The sequence below is a fragment of the Eubalaena glacialis genome, chromosome 12 (assembly GCF_028564815.1).
Source record: "Eubalaena glacialis isolate mEubGla1 chromosome 12, mEubGla1.1.hap2.+ XY, whole genome shotgun sequence".
NCBI lineage: Eukaryota > Metazoa > Chordata > Mammalia > Artiodactyla > Balaenidae > Eubalaena > Eubalaena glacialis.
Genome location: NC_083727.1, coordinates 45,225,529 through 45,231,528, shown reverse-complemented (window position 1 = coordinate 45,231,528; position 6,000 = coordinate 45,225,529).

Sequence of the window (6,000 nt, the reverse complement as noted above, 5' to 3'; positions counted from 1 at the left end):
TGGAAGAGACTGCCAGAATTTAACCATGTAATGTCAAAAATGAGAAAGAAAATACAATTGTATCAATTATTCAGAAAAAGTACGTGAATCTTCCTAAGTCTTTTACACAGTATTAAAAATTTTATTATCATAATAGAATGAACCTGAAGGATGTAATACTTCTTTAGTCAACAAATTAACTTAAAATCATAATATTGAGTAGATAATAAAGTACAGATCAACTGGTTTTCGGACTCACCAAAAAGTATCTATGTAATTTAGATAGCCTTAAAAGGTTAACACAGAATCAATATTTGACGTATTAATACATTTAAATTTTATGCTGAAAATGCATTAAAGATTTAAGGGAAGAAAATAAAATTATTCTAAGGTTCCAAATTAAGTAGAGTTAATGCCACAAACAATATATCATTTTCACTGTTTTCTGAACTAAAAGTTCTAAACCACGGTAGGAAAAATTGCACAATTTTTCACTGGTATAATAATAATTTAACTCTCCTATGGTTGAAAAAATGAACTATGATTAGCTGTCAGTTTTGCAAGTTGGTACTGAAAATGTTTTACTTTTTGTATTAATAACAAAATCCAAATGCCGGTAATTTTTTTAAATTAATTTTACAGAAGTCTATTCATACTTCTTTGTTGAAAGAGTGAATAAGCAAAGAAAGCAAGCAAAGATATATAAAAAAGATTTCAGTGCTTTTGAAATATAATTGGGCATGTGGGAAGATATTGAGTGCATCATAAAAATATGTATAAAAATAAGAGCTGAAATATGAGAACCTATATATAGAAAAAGAAACATTCATGTGGGCTACGTACCAGTAACTCTACTTTGGTGAGGAGCACTCAGTTACTTTGATAATTAGAGTTTGGTGAGAAGTGAACTATGTAATTTTGCATTTCCCTAAAACTGGGAGCCCTGTGTTGTAATCTGTAATCAATGTCTTCATTGCAGGTCTGAGCATAGTTACCTACGATCAAGTGAGCTTACTTCCAGTAATTTTTTTCACATGGACTGAATATTACATGAGAATTTTAGATTATTTTAAGGTCCCTTTTCTTTTTTTCTTCCAATCAAAAGCTCTTTGGCAGCAATCTGGGCCCCCACCTGCTGGTCAGCTTGAGAATTTATGGAATTAATTTATCCTGCTGCTTTCACTTTTGGCTGTTACTTAAGATTGGCACCCATTCCCATTTGCACAACATAGCACAACTTGCATGCTTTAAAATATTTTTAATGTGCAGCCACAAAATCAACTCTTGAAGTTTATCTTTGCTGTTCTCTAAATTAAGTGCCATAAGTTTCTCCAAAATACAGGGAAGAGACAATTAACTTGAAACAATTTTATTTATGCCAAGTCTTTTCCTGAAGATTTGCAAATAATTCTGCAAGGATTTAAGGAGTCTATGAAGCAGTTTTATTTGAAGGAAAATCTCTCTCAAATGACTAAATACCTCTCTTTATTATTTTTGCTTCTGAGTTTTTATTCCAAAAGAAGGAGAAGAACTCCTGAGAGACTGACAAATGATCTCCAAGGTTTCTACCAGCTCTAACATTCTGCAGTTCTATGAAAATAGATTGATGCTGATAATGCCCAGGAAAGACTTTACTACAAAATCACTTCTGTCTGACTCAGGTCCTAAAACTTAGAGTTTGAACTAAGGATATTTTAAAGCCAAATAAGAACGTTTCTGCATTATTCATAAGCCGATTAACCAAATAAAGGAAGAACAATTTCTCCTAAGACTTTGATGATATGTTTTCTTAAAATAGCTTTGCCTTTCTTTGCTTTATTTTCCTTTCTTTTTCCCTTTTATTCTTTCTTATAATTATATTCTTTGGGATGGTTCATATGTCTTCTCCCTGAAATATTAAAACTCCAGCTTTCTTATCACCTCGTTGACACTATTTTAACATGCTCTTAAATGGATTTCATAATTCATCTGCAATAAGCCATATTGTTTCATTTTGAACAATTAGACCTGACATCCATATTGAAGGAAAATGAATAGACACTTTAGTTGGAATTACTTGAATTCTTTTTTTTTTTTGCCCTGTTTCTCTAATCCAGATAAAACTTACATTTCCAAAGAAAAGCCACCTATCTACTCACAGAATATTAGGAAACTAGATCAATCTTGAACAAACAGGTAAGAAAATTTCCCCATGAAATTTTCATTAAAACTAAATGGTCCTGGAACAGAGACGTATTAGTTCAAAACATGTTTTTGTAGGTTCCAGGCCTTAGTTCCCCTAAGGCAAAGATATTTCGTTTAACAACGAAATATTCATATTATAAAATTCATACAAATTCAGTGAGCAAGACAGCAGTTGTTCTTTCAGATTTATTTGTTCCTACACTATGTACTCTACTCCTGCTAAAATAAATTCCAACAACCATCCTAACAGCATGCAAACAAGATGTCGTCTCCCTGATTCTTAGAAACATACCCTCCCGCCTCCCGAATCCCATATTCACGGTGAGCTGCTGCCTCTCTCTTACATTCACGACCACACATGGGGAAAGACTGCCAGGGCCATAGGCGTTGTCCCCACTCATCTCTCGCTTCTGCCTCAGCCCACTACAGTCTCACTTTTGATCCCATTTCTCCAGTGAAAATGCACTTCCTCAGGACCGCCAAGTTGCTAAATCTAGTGGAAAACCTTCACTTTCCAAGGTCTTTGACCTGTCCTTAACATGCAATACAATTGTCTGTTCCTTAATTCTTAGCTTCTGTGAAAACACTCCTGATTTTTCACCCACTTCTCTGGCTTCTTCTTCTCCACCCAAATTTAAATGTCCCATCTCCTCAGGGACTAATGCTGAACCCTTCTTGTTCCTCATTCTCCATTCTCTCCTTCAGTGGTCCCCTTCCCTTACGTGATTTTCTTATGCCAACTCCTCCCAAATTTACAGTTGGCTTTGTACTTCACTTCTAGGCTCCAGGTACAAATACTCAACTCCTTAACATCTCAAGTTGGATGTCATGACAACTGATCAGCTAATTAGCTCCAATGATCATCATCTCCCTTACCTGCTTCTTTTCTGTTATGTCATATCTAGTTTCCCCTAGAGGACATGTGAGGTCATCCTTGATACCTGACTATTTCCCATCCACATAACCAAACAGTTATCAAATGCTGCTGGTTCTACCTCCGGTGTCTCACATGTGTTCATTGTTTTCTCTTTCTCCTGCCATCCACTCACCTGACCCACTATCATCGCTCCCCCAATCAGTCTTCCTAGATTGTCTCCCCATATTCATTCTCCATACATTATGAAAATAATATTTTAAAAGTTCAAATTTGATTATGCTACCGATTTAAAGGCTATCAATGTCTGTCCAGGAAGATTAAGATTACTAACCAGGACTACACAGCCCCCCCCATACCTGCCTGGCTAGCCCTAATTTGTGTCTTTCCCCCTCACTTCACACACTCCTAGAAGTCTTGCCAAACAACTTTCTCTTACATCTCCTAGGCACCCCTAGCTGCAAAAGAGGCTAAGAAATGTGATCTTTTAGCTGGGATCCAAGAAAACAGGTTCTGCTATTAAGGAGCAAGGAGAGAATGAATACTGGGTAGCAGCTTGCAGACAATGTTAATTCTTAGGAAGAAAATGAGAAAGTAAAATTGTGCTTATAGGTTTATGAGTTGAGATTCACATACCCCAATCTGCCTCTCTTGATAGATTGTAAACTTAGGAAAGCAGGGTCTATTTCTCTCGTGTTCACAATTTTATCTAAGCATCTAGCCCAATGTTTGCTACTTATAGGTAATCAATATATGTTTGCTGAATAAATGAATAAAATAATTAAGGAAAAGAAATGGATAAATGAGTATACATGGCCTTCCACCACACAATATCTCTTAAAACTTACTTGACGTGTTAATGCAGTATGATAGTGTTAGTGCTATTTACTGAGTATCTCTGGTGCCCTATATCTGGGTATATGGTAGGATTGCACATCCAGCACTCCTTGTGTCTGGGTGAAGCCCTGTGATTGTGGCCAATGAGTTGTAAGCCCAAGGATTTAATTGCCAACATGAGACCCACCAGCACTCTCATTCCCACTGCCAGAGCAACCAACAACTTAAGAGCTGGTAGTTTCTCCATTTGCTTGGGTTTCTGAGAAAGGTGATATAAAGTAGCCAACCTTTAGTGAATATGTGACATAAGCAAGACCATATTCCCAGGACTCACAGACTTTCCCCATCATACAAATGTAAATTCTTTTAATATAGTCAACTGAGGAAACATTTTACTTGCTATGAAATACATTAAATTTATGTAGTGGATTCACAGCTAACTTGACCTCTGAAACAATAAAGTCAACTTTTAAAAGTCAAGTTAAAAATAATCAGTTCGAAATAACTAGCATAATAAACAAACCCAGTGTGAATGAAAAGAGAACACTTAGGGTAAAATATATTTTCAAGAAAAGCCTTTACCTTAGTATTTTAAAGAACACAGAAATAAAAATTTTTTTAAAATTAAGTACTTGCATTTGAACCAAAGTAAGTAATAGCAGTATAACAAGTGGTACAATTAAAAGAGGTCTTTTTTATCCTTTTTGTTACACATATATATTAAGCACGTGTAATACATTCACATGTAATTGTACCTAATAAATATTATTAAAGAGTACAATATAGAAATACACATTTTTTAGAGACCAAAATCTCACTGAGGTACCTTTAAAATATATTAATCTGGCTAATCTGCTTTGTTTCCCACTTTCTGAATCTATAATTAAATGTAGATTTTGAAAAATGATTAAAAGCTATCATATCTTTTATCCTGAAATTGTGTAGGCCATAAAAATTAAACATAATTTGGCTAATATCAAGCAATTTTATCCTTCAAAAATAGTACAATTAAAGCCTCTATTCTAAAATTTCAAAAAATTATTACTAGACAATATTTAGCTTCTTCCAAACCAGGCGATTTTAGTTGCTTTTAACCATTTTCCCCTAACATATGAGTCCATGGTTATTATATTATATGATGTGAATCTCCTGTACAGCAATACATTTAACTAGATACTCAAGGCATATTCGAGATTTGCTACCCTTTTCTGGAAGAGCTGATTATTTTCTATGAGGATGAAAAAGATGTTACATTGCAGTCAGTTGCTTTAGATGACTAATAGATTAACCGTCCAAGCAAGAAATGTAAATGGAAATAATTGGGTGTCTCTTTCCTTATAACTTAATCTTATAACTCCTATGTAGATAGTGTCATCTGAGTGCAGATTGAAGCTAAACTTGTTAAAGGCTCTGAGATTCAGGGTTGTACACTATTTTTATTCTCCAGTTCATTTCTAAATATAATAAATAATTTAAGAGTTTTACTATCAGTTCCTTAATATAAAAAAGGAAAATCTGAAGGAGTTTAATGGGGCAATGTAGGCAGTGAAAAGATGACACTGTGAAAATTAAAATATTTCAAGGGTCATGGATTTAAAAGATTTGTAAGTATTCTCCATCAAACTTTCCAGCTTTTTTTTTCTTTTTTTTTAGCCTACTCCATGGAATTTTGGGATCATGTTGAAGATTATAGATCAAAACTTCTCTGTAATGATGCCAGGAAATACAAGAACTGAACATTTCCAGATGAACCCACTGGCAATTCCAATACCCATGTATAAAAGCCTCATTTACTTTTTTTAAAGTGGTCTTTCACATAATCTGAATAAATATCCAAAGTATCACCATTGTAATTCACATAATATATCTTTGCAAAGAGTCCTCAAAAGTCAGCACAAAACACACTACCAACCAGGCCATTTGGACCAGAAACCATATGCTCAAGTACACCATGAAAAACAGTATTTCAGATAGGGCAGATGCTTGGCAAAGCCTTGGATCACCAGCTGAGCCCTGCTTCCTCCAGGAAACACCAGCTGGGTGACAGTCGGCATCCTTCCAGGGGCAATGGTTCCCATCGGGCCATCAGAGAATGGAAAGAGTTTGGGCTCCCTATAGTTCAGTCA